General features: G+C 38.6%; 1 long non-coding RNA gene across 1 annotated transcript; it reads right to left on the reverse strand.

Moving 5' to 3' along the window:
• Window positions 1-4,393: 4,393 nt before the first annotated feature.
• LOC105699958 lies at window positions 4,394-6,588 on the reverse strand. Its single transcript, XR_001104083.2, has 3 exons — window positions 5,713-6,588; window positions 5,411-5,570; window positions 4,394-4,998 (listed from the first exon to the last, which is right to left on the reverse strand). It is a non-coding gene; the product is annotated as an uncharacterized LOC105699958 (long non-coding RNA).
• Window positions 6,589-9,782: the final 3,194 nt, after the last annotated feature.

Raw genomic sequence — 9,782 nt, forward strand, 5'->3', positions numbered from 1 at the left:
AAAAAAATGGAAAAGCCAACTTTTGCACAAAACATGAAAAATTGTCCAATCTTCTCATTTTTCCTTTTTACCAGCAATTCTGTTCCAGTTTTAAAAATTAAGTTCATGCTATTTTCCAGATATGTAGTAATGTCTGAATATGTCGCCCGCAAGTATGGCAAGCATGGCTGTTGAAACGTTATGCTTTGTAAACTTAAGTTGTTATAAAACACTGAGGCAAGGTGTAATTACGTGGAAAATATCGGACGAGGTAATGCATTCTTTTATTTGTCTCGTAGCTCTCAATTTGTGCATAAAAGAGCAATGAAAATGGCGCGGCGCAAAAGACCCCAAAGACCTTCTGCCTGAAGTAAAAGGCTGTCCAGGCGAAGTCCATTTCAAGAGCTATCCCCTAGAAATGATCGAAGCCGCCTGCATTTATTCTCAAAGCACGAGGAAAGATTAACACTCCATTTATTATACATTAATCCATGTTGCGTCAAAGCGGGGAACCCCTTTTTTGCATCTCGTGCGTGCAAACGAGATCCCTAACGAGTTGTTGAACACCTTCTTCTTCGATTTCCAGTAGACGAGGAAAACAACACAGCTCTTCACAGGATTAATATGCATCGGGTCCCCAAAGATAAATATTTCGTGGTCTTTTTGAACATATGACGTATGTATTTGACGATACCAGGAAAGTCTGATGACGTCAGCATCCCAAAATACTAGTCATCCGATCCGATATTAATTAATAGAATTTTTCAAAAATTCGGCTTCTTGGATGCGTCTTTCCAGTATGATTTATCTGGGACGAGTATCTAATAATCCGTCAATTTTTTGCAGATCTCATGGCCAAGGTTAGCGTCCTCCTCCGTCTTACGCAAAAGGATCGCCAAGGTTACTATTGGTCAACTTCTTCGGACGCCATAAAGAGGAGCAAAGTGGTTACTTGTAGACTTTCACGCGTCGGCTCCTCGACGGACTTGAAAACCACTTACGTTATAAATGATAAATTATAATATATATTATTTATAAAAATACGTTTACTCTAAGGAAGGTCCTGATAATCATAAAATTTCATTTCTTAGACATTTTAAAAATGTTTATAAACAAATGTATAAAAGACTGAACATTTATGAGTGTCAAATCTTCCTTATAGCCTGTATATGCAGTTTGAAACAATTCGGTACACCCAGTTAGGAGAAAAGTTTCATGAACGAAACCCCTTTGACGTTACTTACACATCACCTTAATTACTCTTTATAATCATTTTTGCGTGTTACTATTGAGACAATTTGCGTAAACATTGTCATTAGTATTAATGCGTCATTCTTTCAATTAATTTTATAATTAATTACAATTAATATTCCCCTTTGTGTGTCAGTATTACCACAATTAGCGTTAAAGTCATCGTCAGTGTTAGTGCATTCACTTCCCACGTGGTTGGCGATCATTTTTTTCAACGAAACATAAATTATAAGTTCTTATAACCCGCACTTTTTGTAACTTCACGCCCAGATAACTCACGCAACTTATAAACAGCTCGTGTGTTACAATTAAACGTCGTAATACTTAATTAGAATATAATTTAAATAACGACTCCAAAGAAACGCGTTAACGCAATGAATTAGCTTATTTATAAGCAGGATTGTTCAAATTCATTTGCCATTTGAATCGTCATTGAATTCCGCATCGTTCTTTAGAAATGTCTGGATATATCTGTATACGTTTAATGCTTCTTTCGTAACAACTGAAACGTCTCGATTTTGCGAGGAATCGTTAATTGTCATTGGTAAAAATTGTTGGAAATTATCCTGGGGATGATTTCATTCCACTTCCGTATTTTTCAGGGTTGCTTTGTGCCACTTCTTTTTTCCCGCATCCCGTGAACTCGGGCTCTCTATAAAGTGTAAAAAGCGCGCTTTTGCGCAATTTTTATCGCTTTAATCGGCCATTTTAACGCTGCGATTGACTAGCATCAATGTGTGACGAGGATAATGATTAATCACGGGTTTCTACGGTTGCAAAACGGCGACTGCATTTATGTAAAAGTCAAGTTTCTGCCGAGCCCTTCGCTGCGATTAATGCAGAACCATTTGCTGTAAAAGTGCACTCCCGTTTACGTACATTAAACCGCGAACATACGCGCAATTGCACTTTGAACTGTAGGCTAGTTTTGCAACTATAACGAATATCGGCCTGTTGAGAAACGATATGTCGAGTGTGCAGGTTCTGGTTACGATTATGTCGAAACTGCGTGAAAAGTGTACAAGAAACCATTACCTGCCCGACCATACATAAGTCTGACGATCTTATGAATTAAAATTATTCCCCAAACCTAATTATTATCAGGTTCCGTAAATTTGTAGTCAATTTTTTTTATTATGAATTTTCTTCAGAGATAATTGCACAGTTAAGGAGGTTAATAGGTTGTAAACTGCGTTTTAATTAAAGTCAGTTTAAAGGAAAATGAAGAGAATGAAAATGGTATAGAAAGTATTTGGTAAGGTCTTTTTTATCTGGTGTTTTAAGGAAAATTTTAGATAAAAAGTATTTTAAATGTTCAAAATTGGCGGACTTGTGGTCATTTCTGTTTTTCTTTTATGGTGTACATGATCTGAGGAGAATGGCAAGTCTGAAATAAAAAATTCTCACGGTTTTAGAATATAGAAAGATTATTTAAGAACCGACGACACGATTGTTCGGTGAGAAAAAAATTCAGATTACAGCAAACAAAATTCATTAGAAGTCACTTTTGCATTGATTTTGCACATTGATCGTTGATATAATATGAGAAAATTTCTAAAAATCAGTTTACTTTATTTTAGTCTTATCATTCTCCTAGAATCGTGTAATCAGAGAACAAAAATCAGAAATTTCCAACCTGTTCGAGTCAAAAAACAAAATGTTTAAACCTTCATAAATTTCTTCGTGTACTTATGGAACAACCTATTAAGATAGAGGAAATCCTCCATATGGTCCTTGAATGAATTATACTACTGATCACTCGTATAAATTAAGGTATAAAATTGCTCAATTGCGAATTTTAAGCCGACCATGAATGCCGTTTGAGATATTATAGCAGTATTAATATCCGGTCATGGAAATTGCCTCCTCGCCTCGAAGCGTTATTCTTCTCAATGTTAACCAATACTTTTCCTGACGTAAGTAACTGTTATTTAAAAAAAAGCCCGCCGCATACATTTTCGAGAGATTACGTAAATTTCGAACGGGTAGATTCGCCAAGTCGCGTTCGTGAAAAATTGATTGCGCGATTATGAAAGAACATGTGCTTCTTTGGCGAATTTTTTGCGCGAAAAATTGATCGAACATGCGGAATCAAAGGTTTGCCTAAAATTCCAATCGAAGATTGGTGTACGGAAGGCTACTCATATTTTACCAGATTTTTTGCGGCACTCTAGACATTGACATTGGGCATTGGCACGGAACGTACCGCGACCGTCTTGGAAGTAAGATTTTGAAATGATTTATGGTAATTGATTTTTTGCCCCCCTGTTGTGCGTGCTGCATGCTGAGGCGAGTATTTTGCGAATGAAATTAATGAATTTCTCTCGGCCGCGGAAAAAGCGATAAGTCGATAATGAACGTTTCCTCTAACAGTCTAGAAATATTAGAGCTGTCAACTCAAAATTTCAACAGTACTTAGAACCTTTTATGCAGACCTTTCACGATGGATTTCAGCTAATAGAAGGATAATTTCTACATAATCCTTACTAAATTTCTAATCCAATCCAAAGATCTTAAAAATGGTAGATATCTCCATTTCTTCTACTTATAAGCCTAAAGTACGACTTCATTCGTATTAAGTGGGATGTATAGAGTGAAAAGTATTACTTAAAGAGTGAAATAGGACCGAAAGAGGAATATTTAGGTAGGTTCAAAGTGAGAGAAAAATTTCATCTCGAGTTGTACGCTTTTATGTATGTATTTGGCGCAAAACTCTTCCGGGTTTCTTTATCAACGTTGGACGCGAGGTATTTTCGCTGACATGAACATTCTTTCTGAAAAAAGTTACTTTTCCTTTTTTACCTGTTCTTTTTTCTTTCCGGAATTGAGTGACGGTGTAATATCGCACAAAGTGCAATGTTCAATTCCATTACGCATCGATTATGACGAGCTTGCGACAAGAACAAGAAGAAAAGACTCATGCGATTCCGTTTACGCGAAGCATAAAGTCAAGACCGTCCGAATTGTTGAATAATTTATTAACTTAGACATACCGCACTCGATTACGGGCGTTGTTTTTTTTTCAAAAACTCATTCCGATGTATCATCTAAAACCCATCCTCTCGTAACTGTTGGATCGCCCATTTTGCGTCCTAGCATTTGAACTTAATTATTATCAAGGTGAACAAAAAAATAATAAAAATCGCCTTAATATGCCCAGGTAATATCCTCTCCACCCTGTTAAAAAAGATTTTCTAACGTTATTTGTATATTTCGTAAACATGTGTAATAAATTCAGTACACATGTGTATTATCTTCCTAAGAAATTTCACGGAATTACAATGACATGCCGTTATAAAATTATAAATTCGCAATAAATGTTATAATATTCGTAATAATTCGCTTTCAAAACGTCGAGTTAAGAATTAGAGCAAATAGTACAACCTAGTACTAAAGGTGCATGCAATTTGTGAATATTTTTAACAGTGCGCCGGAGTGGGGATTCCCGGGGTCGTTAAACCCAATAAAGCAACGTTAACAAAAGTGACTCGAGCAGTAAAAAAATACATCCCGCACCTTCTCGACATTTTACAGTGATGTTATTTCAGGTGAACCTGATTGCTTCCCGTAACATGCCGGGGAAGTAGGTTTTAGCAAGGTTTTAACTCCGAGTGGAGGTCACCATCTCGATAAACGCGAAGCGATGTGATCGGCGAGCATTAAACGACTCTTGAAGTGTTAACCGTGTATTTGTATATCTATATACATTTATATATTTGTGTTGAGTGTTCCCTCCGTGCGCCCTTCGCCGGTTTACATCGAATCGTGCTAAAATAAACGAATAAAAATGTATAAATTGTCGAGTGGGCGGACGCCGAGCTGCACGATTCTCGTTTTTCACGGTAAACGACCTGTACCGTTGATTTTTCCTGCCTTGTAACTACGGAATTGTCAAGTCATTTTTACGAGTCAACCCGCTCAAATGAAAAGCCGCTTCTTGACGCGACGAGACCGGCAAGACTAGTTCCTCCCCCACTTTTAGGAATTTTATACGAAATTCTACAATTTTGTACAAGAAAACCAAAAAAGGAACCTTCGATGTCGCGCACTTTTCCTCTTTTCTCTGCCTTCTCCCTTTTCGTCTCTAGGTCTATAAAAGGAAACTCATCCTCGCAGTCGCGGAGGAATTTCACTGTGTCTCGCATCGCCTTGTCGTTAAGCTATAAAATCTGTCACATACCTTTTTTCAACATTTAGTCGAACAATTCATTCCTTTTGGCTTATTTTAATGAATAAATGCGCGAGGCTCGTACAGATAATCAGCAGGCGCCATCTTGAAAGCGGAGTGTGACGGTTGAAAAGAAGAACCGGCATATTTCTCTTTTTAATCTTCTGATCGTCTGAAAAGAGACATAGTCCTCTTTGTAGTTGTTTGCAAGTGGTCTTGCAATTGTAAAATAATATTCAATTTTGTCAATGTAATTAAACGCATGTCGTACATGGAAAAAGAAACATGTTTGTATATAAGAAATTTCCACCCACCTGGCGTTAATAATTGACTGAGACTCAATTAAATCGCCAAGAGAGGTGCTTTTTCACGTCGAGGGCGTGACGATTACCAAAAAAGAGAGATTTAACGATCTGCACACCAGGAAACTCGGTGGAGTTTCGCGCCAGATACATATGCACTTGCATTTATCTTTCTGATCTCCAAGTGCCTAAAAGGAGATGCACTCATCTCTGTAGTTCGTTTAATTAGCGCTACGATCGCAAAAGAACTGCGCCGATAAATTTCGACATTTCTCGCATACTTTTTGCATTCCAGCTGCAGTCAGTTCCAACATTGAGTTCTGGCTCATTCGAATGAATAAATGCAAGAGGTCCGATTAGATCGATGGCGTATGTGCCATCACACGCGTAGGTCCTGACCGATGATAAAAAAAAGATCCAGTCGATGATTTGCCAGTTTCGAACTAATTTGAGGCTCACTACCTATACACTGTACTTACCGAAGATTGTGAAGCTTCGGATGCTTTGGCTAGTGTTTTTAAATTCTCAAGAATTTAATCTCGAGTAACATAACCGAAAATATTGCGGTAATTTAAAGATCCTTAATGAATGTATGAGAATTTAAACGGACTTTGAACATCTACATTTAAATTAACTTTTCAAGATAATTCAATACTTTTAATAAATAATATTCATAAGATTAAGGTACTTTCTGGCCGGAAATAATATCTCTTTAAATTGTGATTTCTTTCTTGCTTGCGATGATTTTTCACTTCCGCAGTTTGTGTTTTAACTCGAACTAACATTCTCGAGAATTTAAAGACACCAGCCACGAGCATGAAGCTCGCGTGACGGTCCATTCTTTATAAAATCTTACACACGTCTCCATGTACCTAGTGACACGTAATTTTCTTGTTCGAAGCCCGATGACGTTCATTTTTTTATTGGAGCGCTCTTACGCATTCGTAATGCATACGCTTCGCATCGATAACGATCAAAAAATGCTAATTGATTAAAAGAAGCTCCAAGTGTCGTTCGCAGCGACTTTATACATATACATGAAAGTAGTTGTACATCACTCATGCTCCGCGAAATCTACGTTGACATAGTGAGGTGACCGCTTACGGGGAGGGATTTCATTGGCTAGGCGGCTAGCCAATAGGAGCGTCGCTTCTAAGAAAACGACCAATAGGAAGCGTCCATATTCCAAGATGGCGCCCACTTCTCACATATCGATATCGAATATATTCACAAGTTAAAAAAATAACTCGTCGCTATTTTCTTTTTCTCTCGGAGGGCGGAAGCGCGTGAACCGAACTCGATTTATGGTCTAACGGTTAATACCTTGAAGTACCATTGAATCTGTGAGAGGAGAATTTGTAGGTTGCGATCGAAGTTGAGATAACGGGATGTTAATGGTACCCGAATTTTTTAGGGCAAGACGGAGGCTGAGGTGGAGGCTGAGAGGAGTCCTCGTGTACCGTGCGTACGTGAGATCTTTCGGAGTTTCCTCAAATAATAAATTCTCATTCCAGACTGTCCTCATTCGTCCTCTTATTGCCGCGCTGAAGCGAAAAGGCAGAGTTGTGTGTTCAGTGGAAACGAACTTTATTGGTCGGACAAGGTTTGAAAACTCTTCCTCAAACAAGAACTAACAACTCAATAGTAGTCTAAGAATTATTATAAAATATTACAGAGATATGCTTGACTGCAGTGAACTTCATTCAGAAATCATTTTTTGTATCTGCCTTTAGGTGCTGCGAAGAAAAAATGGAGTTTACTGCAAGAGTCCGACAGAAGAGTTGGAGTCTACTTGTGAAGTAGAAAAGGATTCCATTAGTCAGCCGAAAGTCAAGTTCGCCGAAGCTCGTTGAATACGTCCTCCTGTTAACGTTAATTTTAACAATTCAATGTTTACTTAAATTGCGATATTATGTGCAAGTTAAAGACTACTTTGTTTATCCTTCGTATATTTTCTTTTTTTCGCGCAAGAGAAATGTTTATGAAAGAACAATGATAAAGACAGAAAAGTTGTATCGTCGAGACGTATCGAAGGTTTCTTCTATCTTTCGAGAACCGGGCGATGCTTGACTCTTGAATAGCTATCGAGGTAGTTCGTATTTTAATGGAGGAAAAGTAAGTGTCTCCTAATAGGAAACAGTTCCGTAACGACGCCCGTTAACGGGTTATTCAGAGCTCGTTTAAATTCGACTCTCGGTCACTCTAAAGAGTGCAGTTTACGTGCAAGTCTCATTTCTGTTGACAAATTAGGTTATATGTGAGTAAGTTGTTCCTTGGAATCAAAGTTAGGTTCTTCCCAAGGGACGTGGTCGTTGCACCAATTAGATAAACCCCCGTCTCATTCCTCTCACTCGAATCATCCAAAAGCTGTATTTTTATTTAAGGCTGGTAATTACAAGCGACAAATTGTAAACATTTCGGAGAAATCTTTCTAACGTAAATATTGTATAGAATTATTTGAAGTAGGTAGCTTTCTGTGAAGAGATAGTTAAATGGTCATCGATAGAAAGGACGCTGCAATCGTTATAAGATGTAGGATGACCTGCGTCTCGTAATGAGAAATCATCGGCGTAAGATCTTTTAGAGTTTAAAGTGTCGTCACCGGTTTATGGAACTTTGTACCTAGGTGAATGGTGGGAAGGTAATTTATAGTTACTTGACCGTCGGCTTCGCCTTACCGTGGTCATCGTCCGATCATCGACATCGCCTATCACCATCGGCATCATATCGTTATCATACAGCCAATGTTGATGCCTTATCTCGTCTATCGGCTCATTATTCCTTATTGTTCCCGTTATCCTAGCCATAAAGTTGCTATCGGTATGGTATAGTTATCATAACCTGCCCAGCATTGATCCTTAACGTCATCTTGTCTTCAACGTTACCTGTCTACAATCATCACCATCATTATAACTCTATTACCATATGCATCACAGTTACCACATGTTTTCCACATTGGATCATTAACGTTATCGTACTGTTATCATCGCTCGACCTGTAACATCACCCGATCGTCATTACCACCATCGTTATAACCTCATTATCATCAGCATTACGTCGTTACCGTAATATTCCCACTTGTAATCATTAACGTTAAATCATTGCCACCGCGCCATCTCTAACATTATCCAACCACCATTATTATCATCGGAATATCATGGCTCCCAAAATCTAATTATCGCTTAACCATCGACGACGTCTTAAGGGGATGTGAAAGTGGCGTCGAAGAGCTCTCGCTTATGAAACTTTTCTCTAAACTGTACTAAATCGATTCCAACTGTACAATATAAGTATGAAGGTTATAAGGAAGGTCTTAAAACTCATGAAATTTCAATTTAAAAAAAATGTTTTCACAGATGTTTATAAAATTCGTTATAAAAAATTTAATTTCATGAGAGTCAAAACCTTCCTTATAGCCTCCATATTCACGTTGTAAAGTGTGATACGATTCGGTACACCCAGTTCGGAGAAAAGTTTCACGAACGATTGACTCTTCAGATGCCACTTTCACACCCCCTTAAGGCTGGAGTCCCGCTGAGCGCTGTGCGTTAACGCATCGGATAATACCTATTATACATTTACAATTAATACAAATCTTTATAATTTAAGATGTTCATAAGTTTGGATGATAAATTTACTGTTTATATAAGTTCTGAGGATAAATTTACCGTTTATATAAATTCTGAGGATAAATTTAGAATTTGTAAAGAAATTCCTTTTCACAAAGAAGTCGTATAATAACAAGGCGAAACAAAACTTTCGTCAGAGCCCTGCTGATTTCTTAGGTATCGATGCGTCGACGCGCCGCGCTCTGTGTGACTGCGGACGCGGTACAAGCGTAGGACCACCTTCGCGATCCAGCGATTACCGCCCGGTGACGCGTCGACGCACCGCGCTCTGTGTGACTGCGGGCACCTGTGCGATCGGGCGACTATCGCCCGGCGGAGCGTCGACGGGCGACCGTCAACATCCCCACGAGCGTCCCTTGGTCGATCCCACCATTCTACCTGGCCGGTTCCGAGAGGGATTTTTCGAAATGACGCGCCGGCTGACGACCAACCATCAGTGCAAAAATCGTGCAC

The sequence above is a fragment of the Orussus abietinus genome, unplaced genomic scaffold, assembly GCF_000612105.2.
Source record: "Orussus abietinus isolate OABI.00-Male unplaced genomic scaffold, Oabi_2.0 scaffold76, whole genome shotgun sequence".
Taxonomy (NCBI): Eukaryota; Metazoa; Arthropoda; class Insecta; order Hymenoptera; family Orussidae; genus Orussus; species Orussus abietinus.